Source organism: Vitis riparia, chromosome 12 (genome assembly GCF_004353265.1).
Source record: "Vitis riparia cultivar Riparia Gloire de Montpellier isolate 1030 chromosome 12, EGFV_Vit.rip_1.0, whole genome shotgun sequence".
Classification (NCBI taxonomy): Eukaryota; Viridiplantae; Streptophyta; class Magnoliopsida; order Vitales; family Vitaceae; genus Vitis; species Vitis riparia.
In genome coordinates, this window is record NC_048442.1 from 1,642,727 (window position 1) to 1,659,473 (window position 16,747).

The 16,747-nt window shown below is 28.6% G+C and overlaps 1 non-coding gene across 1 annotated transcript; it reads left to right on the top strand.

The window, feature by feature from the left end:
* The first annotated feature begins 1,997 nt into the window (after nucleotides 1-1,997).
* TRNAK-CUU lies at nucleotides 1,998-2,070 on the top strand. The gene has a single exon. It is a non-coding gene; the product is annotated as a tRNA-Lys (tRNA).
* The last annotated feature ends 14,677 nt before the right edge of the window (nucleotides 2,071-16,747 follow it).

Genomic DNA, 16,747 nt, shown 5'->3' on the forward strand with positions numbered 1-16,747 from the left:
AAGACCCCTTTTTCCTTCAGCTGTTGGTGTCTTCTTCAGCAAGCCTCTACCCGCCGCACTGTTCCTTGCATCAGCAGCATGGGACCCTCACCTACTAGCATGGCCTGCTGCATGCCTATGCAGCTGACTTCCCGGGTGTGGAGAAAAGAGGGCCCCTCACTTCTCTCAAGTGCTGCCCGGTATCCACCTCAAAAGGGGGTCTACAATATGGAATTCAATAATATCCTAGTTTGTCTAGCTCAATCAGTAGAGTGCAAGGCTCTTAACCTTGTGGTCATGGGTTCGAGCCCCATGGTGGGTGTGTCTTTATGTGCTAATGAGAAATATGAAATTTAAAAGTATATATATAAATAGTAGTACAAGGTAAACTAAGTTTTAGTAAAAAAAAAAAAAAATTATCAAGTCAAGTATTAGAAATTTTTATTCCAGTGAAAACATTATATATTTTAGTAGTTAAAATTTAAGTATGTTACATTTCTAAAATAGTTAAAGTTTTATAAAAAAAATTATTATATTAAAAAATTTAACTCAAATTAGTCAATTTTGGATTTCTACTTGAATTGGCTTGTCTTCCTCTAATTACAGGAAATTTGTCTCATTAAATTAAAAATTTGCATAACATATAATAATCATGGTTTTAAAAACCGGACCGGACCGGCCGGTCCGACGGTCCAACCATCGACCGGTGAACTATCCGATTTGGTCCGCTCAATGAACCGTTTTGTTATCAAATCGGCATTGAACCGTTCAAACCGACGGTTCAACCATCGAACTGGACGACTTGTCCAGTTTTTTGCAAACCGGTCATACTTAAAAACAGGTTTTTGCTTATTATGAAAAAGCCATTCCAGGCCCAATGCTTACAAACTCAACCTATTAAACCATCTTTGGTCCCAGCACTAGGCCTAGTCCAGTGATATGATAAAACATTATTATTTGGGCCATGTCTACAAGCCCAATTTGCAGCATTTTTTATTTTAAAATAACACTTGCATTTGGGCCATGCTTCCAAGCCCAGCTTGCTGGCTTGTTTGGCTTAATGGCAAGTTGGAGGTATTATAGAGCACATGGAGCACATAAAATTCTTGTGCTTCCGATGTGGGATTGGGAATGAGACTATTAGAGGAAAACATTGCCTCTAGAGGGTTGGACGCATGGAACTTTGATTTTATTTCAAAATTTATCATATAAAATCTTTAAAAAAATGTAAATATTTAAATTCCTGTTTATTTTTATAATAATTATAAAAAATAATATAAATTAGTTAATAGAATAATTTAAAAACAATACAATACAAAGACAAAAAAATAAAATTAAATATTTAAATTTTTTTCATCTTAAATATATCTTCTTTTTAAATATTACATATTTCTATTTAATAAATTTAAAATATTAAACTTTATCATTTATTTAATATACCAAATATAAAAATCAAACATTATTAAATTTGTAATTTTAATATTTTTTAATTTTTATAATTATTTTTTATTTTAATAATATATAAATTATATATTTATGACGTCACCGGTTCGATAGCGGTTCGACCGTCGGTCCGACCAGTGAATCGTGAACCGGTAACTTTTCTGGTTTGATCACCGGTCCGGTTCTGAAAACATTGATAATAATACCCTTCAAGGATTCAAATATATTAGTCATTAGTTGAAAAAATTTCAAGTTCCTTAATGTATATCCATATGACATTTCAAGGAGTTGATACATCATTATTCACCTCGAGGGACCAAGTTGGTCATCTCAAATTCTTTTGGTTCAATAATCAATCTAATTTTGTCAACATTGTTGTGAAGTTGGGTTGGTGGTAAAGGTAATAATTAGGCTTCCACATAATTTTCTTTTCTTTTTTTCCTTCAAGGTTATTCCATCGTCCAATTTTCCAAAAAAAAAAAAAAAAAATTGCACTTCGATTCTCCTTTTTGACTTTTATTTACTTGTTGCTTTTTATTTCTTATTTTAAAAATATGGAATTCAATAATATCCTAGCTCATCTAGCTCAGTCAGTAGAGTGCAAGGCTCTTAACCTTGTGGTCATGGGTTCGAGCCCCATGGTGGGTGTGTCTTTATGTGCTAATAAGAATATGAAATTTAAAAGTATATACTATAAATAGTAGAGCAAAGGTAAACTAAGTTTTAGTAAAATAATATTTATATAGTCAAGTACAAATTAATAGTAATATATTTATAAAATTTATTTCATTGAAACATGTTATATTTAGTAGTTAGAATTTAAATATGTTACATTTATAAATAGTTAAAGTTTTATAATAAAAAAAATTATCTATATTAAAATTTTACTTAAATTAGTCAATTTTGGATTTCTACTTAAATCAGCTTGTCTCCTCTAATTGTAGGAAATTTGTCTCATTAAATTAGAAATTTGCATAACATATAATAATACCCTTCAAGATTTAAATATACTAGTTAGTAGTTGAAAAAACTTATAGTTCCTTAATGGATATCCATATGACATTTCAAGGAGTTGATACATCATTGTTTACCTTGAGATACCAAGTTGGTCATCTCAGATTCTCTCGGTTCAATGATCAATCTACTTTTGCAAACATTGTTGTAAAGTTGGGTGGGTGGTAGAGATAAAAATTAGATTTCCATGTTTTTTTTTTCTTTTCTGTCAAGGATGTGCCAATGCCCAATTTTCCAAAAAGCTAAATTGCACTGAAATTCTCCTCTTTTGACATTTATTTACTTTTTTATTTTTTATATACTATATTTTAAAAATATGAAATTTTAATAATATCTCATCTTGTCTAGCTCAGTTGGAATAGCACAAGGCTCTAACCTTGTGGTTGTGGGTTCGAGCCCACGATGGGCACAAAGGTAAACTAAGTTTTAATAAATAAAAATATTTATATAGTCAAGTATAAATTAATATTAATATATTTAGAATTTATATTTCAGTAGTTAAAATTAAAATATGTTACATTTATAAAATATCTAAAGTTTTATTGAGAAAAATTATCTCTATTGAAAATTTTAACTTAAATTAGCCAATTGATTTTTTTGGAATGAGCTTGTCTCCTCCTAATGGCAATAAATTTTTCTCCTTAAATTAGAAATTTGCATGCCATGTAATACAACCTTTCAAGGGGGTCGAATATACAAGTCACTAGTTGAAAACACTCTGGTTCTTTAATGGATATTCATATGACATTCCATGGAGTTGATGTATCATTGTTCACTTGGGGGGACCAAGTTGGTCATCTCAAATTCTTACGATTCAATGATCCATCTACTTTTTGCAAACATTGTTGCAAGTTGGGTGCGTGGTAGAGGTAAAAATTAGACTTCCATGTTTTTTTTTCTTTTCCGTCAAGGATGTGCCATTGTCCTATTTTTCAAAAGGTAAATTGCACTTAAATTCTCCTCTTTGACTTTATTTACTTTATGATTTTTTTATTTACTATATTTTAAAAATATAGAATTTTAATAATAAATATCTCAACCGTCTAGTTCAATCGATAGAATGCAAGGCTCTTTTGTGGTCGTGGGTTCGAGCCCCTGATGGGCGTGTCTTTATGTGCTAATAGAAGTATGAAATTTAAAAGTATATACCATAAATAGTAGCACAAAGGTAAAACTAAATTTTAATAAAAAAATATTATATAGTCAAGTATAAATTAATATTAATATATTTATAATTTTTATTTCATTGAAAACATATTATATTTAGTAGTTTCAAATTTAAAATATGTTAAATTTATAAAATATCTAAAGTTTTATCTAGAAAAAAATTTCTATATTGAAATTTTAACTTAAATTAGTCATTGACTTTTCTTTTTTTTTTTTTTGGAATGAGCTTGTCTCCCCCAATGGCAAGAAAATACTTTTCAAGGGGGTTCAAATATACAAGTCACTAGTTGAAGAGACTTTTGATTATTTAATGGATATTCATATGATATTCACTGGAGTTTATGCATCATTGTTCACCTAGGGGGACCAAGTTGGTAATCTCAAATCTTCTAGTTTAATGATCAATCTACTTTTGGAAACAATGTTGTAAAGTTGAGTAGGTGGTAGAGGTAAAATTAGGCTTCCATGTATTTTTTTTTTTTTTTCATTTTCATCAAGGATGTGCCATTGTCCAATTTCTAAAAGGTAAATTGCACTTAAATTCTTCTCTTTGACTTTTATTTTCTTTTTCATTTTTTATTTAATGATTTTCCAAATATGGCATTTTAAGGAAAACTAAGTTTTAATAATATATATATATAGTCAAGTATAAATTAATATTAATATATTTATAAATTTTTATTTCATTAAAAACATATCATATTTCAGTAGTTAAAATTAAAATATGTTACACTTATAGAATATCTAAAGTTTTATCCATAAAAATTATCTATATTGAAAATTAACTTAGATTAGTCAATTGATTTTTTTTGGAATGATACTTGTCTCCCCCTAACGACAAAAAATTATCTCCTTCAATTAGAAATTTGCATTCCATGTAATAATACCCTTCAATGGGGTTCAAATATACAAGTCACTAATTGAAGACACTTCTAGTTCTTTGATGGATATTCATATGACATTTCATGGAGTTGATGCATCGTTGTTCACACTGGGGGACAAGTTGGTCATCTCAGATTTTTTTTGGTTCAATGATCAATCTACTTTTGCAATCAATGTTGTAAATTGGGGGGTGGTAAGGTAAGAATTAGACTTCCATGCATTTTTCTTTTTCTTTTCCAGTAAGGATGTGTTGTTGTCCAATTTTTCAAAAAGGTAAATTGCACTTAAATTCTCATCTTTGATTTTTATTTACTTTTTTATTTTTTATTTACTATATTTTAAAAATATGGAATTTAATAATATATCAGTCTGTCTAGCTCAGTCAGTAGAATGCAAGGCTCTTAACCTTGTGGTCATGAGTTCGAGTCCCATAGTGGGCGTGTCTTTATATGCTAATAAGAAATATGAAATTTAAAAGTATATACTCTAAATAGTAGCGCAAAGGTAAACTAAGTTATAATGAAAAATATTTATATAGTCAAGTATAAATTAATATTAATATATTTAGAAATTTTTATTTCATTAAAAACATATTATATTTTTGTAGTTAAAATTAAAATATGTTACATTTATAAAATATCTAAAGTTTTGTCCATAAAATTATCTATATTGAAATTTTAACTTAAATTAGTCAATTGTTTTTTTTTTTTTTGGAATGAGCTTGTCTCCTCCTAATGGCAGGAAATTTTTCTCCTTAAATTAGAAATTTGCATGCCAATGTAATAATACCCTTCAAAGGGGTTCAAATATGCAAGTCACTAGTTGAAGACACTTTTGATTCTTTAATGGATATTCATATGACATTCCATGGAGTTGATGCATCATTGGTTCACCTAGGGGGACCAAGTTGGTCATCTCAGATTCTTCTAGTTCAATGATCAATCTACTTTTGCAAACATTGTTGTAAAGTTGGGTCTATGGTAAAGGTAAAAATTAGACTACTATGTACTTTTCTTTTTCTTTTCAGTCAAGGAAGTGTCATTGTCCAATTTTCCAAAAAGGTAAATTGCACTTAAATTCTTATCTTTGACTTTTATTTACTTTTTTATTTTTTATTTACTATATTTTAAAATATAGAATTTTAATAATATCCCAGCCCGTCTAGCTCAATCAGTAGAGCACAAGATTAAGAACCTTGTGGTCTTGGGTTTGAGCCCTATGATTGGAGGCCAATATGTGCTCTAATGGCACATATTTGATATGATTTGTGCACCTAAGAACACTCAAATCACCTAACTTGACCTAAATCGAAGCTAAGGACCTAGTCATGAGTTTAACTTGTATTTTGGAGATTTATCTCAGGTTCAAGTGAAGAAAATGGTGCAAGTTGAATCACTTTTGATTTTGAAATATCAAGAAAGGGTTAAATGAGTAAATAAGTGAGTCAGACTCATGGACCATGAGGAAAGGCAAGATGATGATATCATGAGTTTGGAAAATGAGAAATGACCATTATAGAGTAAGAAAGAAGGTAAGAAAACATGGGAAATGAGGCATGAAGCAAGATTCAACTGCATGGAAATTTAGAACTCAAAACCTGATGACAACATATACTTTGAATTTGAGGACAAATTTAGAGCATTTCCTAGAATCCATTTATACATACTATATATCCTTTCGAAGTTCGGGAAGTCAAAAGTCCAACACTTCAAACGGTGTGCAAAAAGTGCAGTAAAAATAAAGAATTTATGGCCATTTGAAGATAACTGTGCAAAATTGAAGGTCATTTCAAAATAATTTTGAAATTCATGATTTTTTTTGGAAAAGCAATTTTAGAAAATCTAATTCTATGTCCTAGGGTTAGTTAGGTTACCTATTAAAAAGGTACTATAAGGTGACACCCTTTAAACCCTAAATAGAGGTCTCCACTAGGTTTAGGTAAGCATGGCAATGGGTTAGTTAACTAATGGATACCAAAGAATCAATGAATATAGAACAAGTTAAAGATGATTAGTGATGAAAATCAAATTAGGATATCGTAGCATGCATATCTATAAAAGTAAATAAATTAGAAGGAGATGAAGCATACCTTGATAACAAGCCAAGCACTTTTATAAAAAAATTGGTTTAATCCACAAAAAATAATAATGAATTTAAAAATCATAGGTTAAACCCATACATAACACATATCTAAATTGAGGAATGAAATATGACAAAGAATGAGTTCAAGGGAACAAAATACAATAATCATGTTTACAAATTCAAAATTAGCTAATTTATGTTCACTATCAAATGAATGATTTTAATCTAAACAAAGTTTTAATTTTATGTATAATACATCTACAATATGAATCAGTAATCAAAAGTTTCACAAACATACTCAAGAATGTTAAAAAAAAAAAAAAACATGTGAATTATTATTGAAAAATAAATGTTTTAACAAAATAATTCCTAAATAAATATCTAAAGAAGTTATTCATCTAAGATAAAGAATGGAGGATAAGTTAAATATGCCTAGATAACAATCCAAGAGCCCAAATTAATTATAACGTCTCAATTAATTCTAGATTAAATCGCAATTGAGACACTATACAGAATAATCAACATGTGATCATAACAGGGGAGTTTACAAAAATAAATCCTAAAAAAAATCTAGAAGTGGAATTTCATTATAAAAAAAAAAAATTGGTCAACCCAAAAGGCCAAATTTAATTATGTGTCAATTAATACCAGTTTCATAAAATCACAATTGTTCACGAGTAGAGTATTTTCGATGGCATACAAAGACTATTTTTTTAACTAACTTAGAGATGTGATAAAATCATACCAAAATTTTATAATATTCAATATGTCTAGTTTATATAAAAAATAAATCCAAGGAATAATCATAGACATAACATATTTAAAATTAAATAAACATTTCTTAACTCCAAAAAGAAACCTATGTAATGAGTGCAAAAAAAAAAAAAAATCTTATCTCCTACCTAGGAAATTAGTTTTTAATATTTTAATTGTCTAAAATTAAACTCAATAAGTCTAGATTAAGAAAAAATAAACGTCAAAAATAAATTAACAAAGCAATAACTAATTTATTTTTACAAAAACATTTTTGTTCTAGAATAGTACTGAAAATATATCTACTAAAAGACTAAATTAAATCTTTTAATTAGAGAAGTGTTGAAGTTCAAGCAAAATTATTTCACACATTTAAGGAGTCTATAATAATATCCAAGCATTGAAATAATTTTAAAAGGTCTCTAAGTAGTCAGATTCTAATTTACAACTTTAAAGGTGTAGTGGACAATTAACCATGGCAATAGAGAAGTAATTTTTGGAAAACTTTGTATGTAGGGATTCATTAATTCCCTTTTTAATTTTCATGAATTCATCCATGATTTCTTAACCTTAAATTATCATGAGCAAGCTCAACAAGACTAGGAATGACTTCATTATATAGAGCTATGAATTTAATTCATGTATGAGAAAAATCGAAAATCAATGAAAACCTTTTCTAACATGCATACGAAATGAATCAAAGTAGCATTATGTTTGAAAATAGAGTTCTCTTTACCCAATTGACCTAAGATGAATTTGAATAATGAATTTTGAGGACTCATTTTATTTTAGAAACAACTGAAAACATTTTCAAAATCGTTAAAACACATAAAATCATAAATCAATAAATAAATATAAAAAAAACACCTTAAGACGAGTGTGTGTGTGTGTGTGTTAACAATTGAGTAATCAAATGTGTGAATCGTGACCTATTTGTGTATAATGAAAATAACCAAAAACTAAGCCTTAAATTGAGCCAAAACAAAGCCTCTAAAGTGACTTAAACAAACATGCAAAATCAACCTAAAAGTAAAGTGAACGAAAGAAATTGAAAATAGTTATACATGGTGAATTGAACTAAAGAGTATGTGTGATGATTTGTAACGAAAAACTACAAGGATCAACTAACCTAAAAATAAAAACTATGATACATGAATCAATACATAAACATACGTACTCAAAGCCTTTTTTTCATGATTTTCTAATGGCTTAATTTGGTGAGACAAAATTTAAAAGAAAAGGAACCTAATCCTAATTCTAAAATCAACAAATAAGAAATATACATTCATACAATATCTAATTATCAACTTGATCAACACTCATGTGTGGCCTATACATACACACCCAGACATATCCTAAAATTTCTATAATCATGTGAGGGAGAAAAGAAGAAGAAATTAAAATAAAAAACTAGAAATAAAACTAACCTGAAACCTCTTCCAAAACTTAGTAATATACAGTTATCTCCAAGCTATGTTCAACTTATCTCCATTATGCAACCACTGATCTCATTTTGCGCAAGTTTTTGGCAATCAAATTCTACACATGCAGCTTGTCTAGTCTCAAAACCCACTCCAAGGGCATGATGGTCATTTCACACCTCAAGCCCGAAGACTCAAAGTGAAAACGACACAAACATTCATCTTGTAACTAGAAATTTCCAATTACCAAATTCCTATTCAAAGTAGTAAAATAAAATAATTCTAAAATCTCTGGATATCAACTTTAAAAACTAACACATCAACCAAAGTGTTATTGTCCAAATAACTCCAAACTCAAATAATTCAAATGGGAATTAAAATTTAACATCTAAACAATGTCCAAAATAAAGTTTGAACCAAAATCCTAACGAAGAAAAATTCCCCAGCCTAGTCATCACTCTTTGCCCAAATTGAGAGTATCTGAAAAATTATCAACGAAGGGGAATTAGCTCAAAACCCAATAAGGAACATTAATATAGTTTCATGGATAAAATAGTTTCAATCATGCTTACAAATAGGAGATATAGTGTAAAATCATTTTCATAAAAACGTTTGAGTTCAAATATGCTAATACATTTTAAACTATTTGACCAAACATTTTCATACATATCAAAACCATTTCACATCAAATCCAAATCAAACAAATTTCAAATATTTTCACTCTGATTATCATATAACAAATGGTGTCCAGTTAAGTGGTACTTTACAAATGAGTGATTAGTTTCAAATTTATTCCATTTAAGGTAAACAAAACAAAAAGTCAACAATTATAACCCATTGACTAGGGCCATAAGGTCAACTATTATAACCCATTGACTAAGTTCATATAATATCAACCATTATAACCCATTAACTAGAGCTAAAAATGTCAACAATTATAACCCGATGACTAGGGCCATAGAAACCAGACTCAAATACATTATTTCATTAATTCAAACTTACAAAACAAATATCATATCTCCATAATGTTTATTTTTCATAAACAAAGAAAACTGCTCAAAAATACTTTCCATGCAAAACGTATATTTGATCCATGCATAGAAATAAAAATAATATTTTAACACATTTCAAAATACAATATAAAAAGAAAATTATTTCTTTTTACAAAATTTGTATTAATTTCTCTTACCTTGAACAAACACCCAAAATCTTGAAGAATTTAGTTTGAAAAAATTATTCCTCACCTAACATAATATCATACACAACATTCATTATTGATTATTTATCTAAAGGTATAAATTTGACAATCCTAAAAATATTTTATTTAGTATCAGGGATCCTAATTATTTTCCCATGTTAATAATATTACCACCTAATATTATTTTCAACTTCCTAAACAATAATAATATAAATTAATGAATTTCCAAATTTTCATAAACTCATTTTTGTTCCAAATCTTATTATAACCATCTATTTCTTTTATATACTTAAATTATATTAAAACTATTAATTATTATTATTATTATTATTATTAATAAAAATACCACATATACTTTTAACAACTCCAACAACCCCACCAACTTCACTCATTATTATTATTATTATTATTATTATTATTATTATTATTATTATTATTATTATTATTATTATTTTAATTCATTCCACTACCACCCTTTGCCTCTTAATTGCATATTGATTTTTTTTTTCCTTATTGTCTTCCCAACTTAGTGCCTCAAAATCCAAAATCCAAAAAATATGGAATTATTATTATTATTATTATTATTATTATTCTTTTCTTTTTCCAATTTAAAGCCTCCACGAACAATTTATTTATTTATTTTCTAAATCTAAAATTTCATTTCTTCAACTAATTTTTCATTTTAAATTTATTTATTTTTCTATTCAATTGAAATCTTCGAAATTTTCTTATCTTCGTCAATACTCACAAATTTCCAAACTTTTTGACGTAAAAGTTAAATAAACAAACCCTAATTTGATTGGGATTTTTCAAAGAATATCTAATGTGTTCAAAACTAATCATCGAATCTAAAATATTAATCTAAGGGTTAGAATCTTACCTAGAAAACCGATCTTCAACCCTAAACTTCCAAATCTTCAATTCTATGTTTCCCTATACTCTCTGATATTTTTTATCTCCGTGTAAAAGGGTTTTTTGAAGAAAGAAGATAGGGAAAAAATAATTTAGACCTAGGGCTTTTAAAAGCAAAAAGAGTTTTCTATCCTAATTAAATTAATTTAATTAATTATTTTTTAAAATTACGATTTTACTCTTGGGTTTGGGGCGCCATTACACAACACTATACTCCACCATTTCCAATAGAATTTTCAGTTGTGAAATTCTATGTGTAGCCACCAAAATCTCATGTTTCCTTGATAAAAATTCAACCTCAAAATCTCTCCAGCCACAATTCAGCATGAATTAATGTCCGTTAAGGCACCAAAAGTGGCTGCATATTCACTTTGAATATATGCTCCACTAAGTAGCCACACTTGTAATGTCTATTACAACACCAAAGTGGCTGCAATGTTCTCTACGAACCAAGCATTAAGCAGCCGCAACTCATCCATTAAAAATCCTGAAGCTAATTCTCCATCATGCATTGAGTTTTCTCTCACAAACACATTCATTTACAGCCTGATTTCTCCTCAATCTTCTGTTAAAAAAATCAGCCTCTTTTCCTCCACTAAAAACCACTGAAATCCATGAATAAGTATCAAGAAAAAAATCAGCCATTAAGAATCCACTTACAGCACCACGCGATTGCCACTTATCTCACACATATGCCATGAATTTTTTTTCCTCCATTAAGCACGACAAAGTGGCTGCTGCAATTCTTCTCAAATATGGTTTTTATATCTCTTCATCAAATGTACATATCTCTACTAACATTCAACATGAAAGTGGCGTCAAAGCATGGTGGCATCTCTACAAATCCGAGCACTAGTGACATAAGAAAATAAAATAAAAAATCCAAAGTGATGGTTGTATCTTCAAAGTTCAAGCACACGATCATCCATGTTTTCTAAGCATTAAGTGGTTGTCATTAATACTCAAAACCATGAATCATCCTCTCTCAAAAAGTCCTCTTTTTTCCCATGTAGCAGCCTGCTCTCTAATCTATCATCAAAGCGTGAATTCCCTCTTAAAAAAAGGCGTCAATACCTATCTCCTCTCCTATGCAGTTGTCCTTTAAAATTCTTCCTCTCCAATTTCTCAAGTCGTTCTAATCTCAATCTACAATGTGGCGTCTCAATCTCCATTCCCCTTATGTGAAGTCGTTTCCCTCCAATATAATCTCCCTATGTGCAACCGCCACCCTCTCCTCAAAGACGTCAATGCCCCGTTGATCTCCAAAAGAACACCCCTCCCCCCAACAGGAAAAATATCCCCTATACGTGTACCCATCTTTCCTTCTCCATTGACAGTCGTATGCTCCCAAAATTCTTCCTTCCTATATAAATAAAATAAAATTATTACCTTTCTCAAAAAAAATAGAGGCAACCGTGTCCTCCTTCCAAACCTCTTATCTTTCCTAAAACTCCCTATGCCCTCAAGGACTCCTTTCTTGCTAAAAAAATCCTCCAAATCTAGTTCCCTTTTTTTCTCAAACTCTAAATGTGGCAGCCTTGTGTCTTCTCTTTAATTTCCAATCTCAATACAGTCGTTCATCCAAAGAATCCTCAAATATTAAAGAAACCTCAAAATCTCCATGCGATGCACGTGCCATGCATATCTTACAATAGAGTTCTAAAAAATCTCAAAACAAATTTCGATTTCCATGCACATGGCATGCAAAGGTGACATGGAACTATCCTAAAGTGCAACTAAAATAAAAACTTCCTAAAATACAAATAAGTGAATCGTGCTAAAGTATAACTAAATGAGCTGAGTTAAAGTTGTAGTAAGTCGATTAAACCTAAGGTGCAATTAAATGATCTAAACCTAAACCTAAATAAAAAAAAATGCACCTAAGTGACCTAAACCTAAAAATGCATTTAAGTGACCTAAACCTAAAAAATACATCTAAGTGAGCTAAACTAAGATGCAACTAAGTGAGATTAGCTAAAATGCGCTAAGTGAGCTAAACTAAAATGCAACTAAGAATTAAAATCAATCATGTAATAAAATTAAATAAACAATTATGAACTCAAAAATTAAGATCACATGCAAGCATAATTAAAAAAAAAATATGAATTAAAAATTAAAATCTTTCACACACTAAAAAATAAATAACAAATCTAAGCTCATCCAACAAAAAAAAAATCACAAAATCAAACCTAATACACTAAAAACAGAAACTAAACAAAAGACTAGCAAAAAAAAAAAAAAACTCCTAAACTAAACCTAGAGGCCATTAGAAAATCATTTTAGGGATCCATATAATCCCTCCAAGATATATCTCCAAAAAACAAGTCCAAAACAGTGACAAGATGAGTAATAGTATACCACCAATGCGGACACAATAAAAGCTTAGAAATGGATCATAAATGTATATAATGAGGGAACATAAGATGAAGGAAGAAAATCATTAAATAACATATGCTAAAAGGACAAAATGAAGGGTCTACAATGACATTCCAAGCAGTTGATGCATCATTGTTCACCTCGAGAACCAAGTTGGTCATCTTAGATTCTTTTGGTTCAATGATCAATCTAATTTTGTAAACATTATTGTAAAGTTGAGTGTGGGTGGTAAAGGTAACAATTAGGCTTCCATGTATTTTTCCTTTTTCTTTTTCCTTAAGGATGTACCATTGTCCAATTTTTCAAAAAAATAAATAAATTGCACTTCGATTCTCCTTTTTGAATTTTATTTACTTGTTTGATTTTTATTTAATATATTTAAAATTATGGAATTTTAATAATATTCTAGCCCGTCTAGCTCAATCAATAAAGCGCAAGGCTCTTAACCTTATGGTCATGGGTTCGAGCCCCATGGTGGGCATGCCTATATGTGATAATAAGAACTATGAAATTTAAAAGTATTTACTAAATAGTAGCATAAAGGGAAACTAAGTTTTAATAAAATAATATTTATATAGTCATGTATAAATTAATACTAATGTATATGGAAATTTTTATTTCATTGAAAATATATTATATTTCAATAATTAAAATTAAAATATGTTATATTTATAAAATAGTTAAAGTTTTATCCAAAAAAAAATATCTATATTAAAAATTTTAACTTAGATTAGTCAAATTTTGATTTCTTCTTGAATCAACTTCATTAAATAAAAAATATACATAACATGTAATAATACCCTTGAAAGGTTCAAATATACAAGTTACTAGTTAAAAAACTTTTGGTTCCTTAATGGATATCCATATGACATTCCAAGGAAGAGATGCATCATTGTTCACCCCGAGGGACCAAGTTAGTCATCTTAGATTCTTCTGGTTCAATGATCAATCTAATTTTGTAAACATTGTTGAAAAGTTGGGTGGGTGGTAAAGGTTTAAGCTTCAATGTATTTTTCTTTTTCTTTTCCCTCAAGGATGTGCCATTGTCCAATTTTCCAAAAAAAATAAATTGCACTCAGATTCTCTTTGACTTTTATTTACTTGTTTGATTTTTGTTTGTTATATTTTAAAAATATGGGATTTCACTAATATCCTAGTCCGTCTAGCTCAGTCTATAGAGCACAAGGCTCTTAACCTTGTGGTCATGGATTTGAGCCCATGGTGGGCATGCCTATATGTCCTAATAAGAAATATGAAATTAAAAAGTGTATACTAAACAATAGTGTAAAGATAAACTAAGTTTTAATAAAATAATATTTATATAGTCATGTATAATTAATACTAATGTATATAGAAATTTTGTTTCATTGAAAGGACATCATATTTCAATAGTTAAAATTAAAATATGTTACATTTATAAAATAGTTAAAATTTGATCCAAAAAAATGTCTATATTAAAAATTTTAACTTAATTTAGTCAAATTTTGATTTCTTCTTACATCAACTTGTCTCCCCCTAATGGCAAGAAATTTGTCTCATTAAATTAGAAATTTTCGTAACATGTAATAATACCCTTCAACAATTCAAATATACCAGTTACTAGTTGAAGAAACTTCTTGTTCCTTAATGGATGTCCATATGATTATGGACTCCCATTTTTCATGTGTCTCCTCACTCAATGGTAAGACTCACTTTTTAGTGAATTTTTTTTATATATATATAATGATGGAGTTGCCACTTATTTTATTTTATTTTTAAAAAAAAAAAGTAAAATAAGAAATAAAAACTTAAGAGTGACTCCCTATTTGGAAAAGCATGTCTTTAAAAACTTGAGTTTAAGTTTGGGGGTCAAGTTACTTATCGGGAAGGTACCAAAGGTAGCACCCCTCTAAGCCCTAAATACAGGTCTCTACTAATGAGTTGAAGCATGTCAATGGGTTCGTTAACCGATGGATACCAAAGAATCAAGGAATATCAAACAAGTCAAAAAAGATCACTGATAAAAATCAAAGTAGAAGATCTTAGCATGCATATCCATAAAAGTAAGATGAGGAAGGAGTAGAAGCATACCTTGATAACGAGCCAAACACTTTATAAAAAAAAAATTGTGCTAATCAACAAAAATAATAATGAATTTAAAAATCATAGACTAAACCCCATACATAACACATGTCTCAATTGAGGAATGAAAGATGACAAAGAATGAGTTCAAGGGAACAAGATACAATAATCATGTTTATGAATTCAAAATTATCTAATATATGTTCACTATCAAATGAATGATTTTAATCTAAACGAAGATTTAATTATTATGTATAATACAAAATTAGCTATTTATGTAGTATTATTTAATTATCCCTCAGGGACATTAATACATATTCAAAATTTCATACCATTAAAATTTTCCTACTTGACTTTTATTTACTCGTTTGCTTTTTATTTCTTATATATTAAATTATGGAATTTAATAATGTCCTAGTTAGTCTAGCATAGTCAATAAAGCACAAGGCTCTTAACCTTGTGGTCATGGGTTCAAGTCCCACGGTGAACTTATTTTATAATATATTTATATTAATTTATTTTAAAAATTAGAAAATGCCTTGAAAACCAAGGTTTGTTATTACTTACATATGATTTCCAAAGTGACAATCATAAAGATAAAATCAAGAAAGAAAATCAATCAAAGGCCTATACTTCAAAATCTCTTTGTAAGGTTGTTGATACAGTAGGATCATGCATTTCATTTTTACTTAAGCACCTAAAATCATCCAAGTGCTTAAATCAGTTTTTTTTCTTTTATACATTGGATGAAGAATCTTTTCTAAATAAAACCACATTTTTAATGTTATTCAAAGTTAATTAAAAAGGTTTTCAAAACGGCAATGAGTTATCTAGTCGTTTTCCTTAAAGATTTTATGTTAAATAAGGAAAAGTTACAAAAACAATAGAGTTCATTTATGCATCTTTTTAATGATTTTTATAAAAATCGAGATTGATTATTTCAAAGATTTAAAAAAAAAAAAAAAAAAAACATGTTTTGACATGCATTTCATAATTAAAATCTTCCAAGTGTCTAAATGGTTTTATTCTTTATAAATTGGATGAAGAATCTTTCTAAATAAATGCACCTTTATTTAATTATTCATAGTTAAAAAGATTTTTTCAAAATGACAAGGAGTTATCTAGCCAAGTTGATTTTTTGTTAAACATGCAAAAATTACAAAAACTATAAAATTCATTTATGCATCTTTTAATGATTTTATAAAAATTGAGATTGACTGTTTTAAGGTTAAAAACCATGTTTTGACATGCATTCATAATTAAAAAAGGTTTTTCAATATTAAGTTTTTATAGTAAAACAATTGGCCATTAAAAATCATTTGTACATCATTTTCTCACATTTTCTATTTGTTAGTCCAGTAGTGACCAAGAAGTTGACCGGTGAATCAAGAAGTGGACCAATTAGACCAATGTCATTTGTAATTTATTTTTATAACAACTATATTAAATATTTACCTAG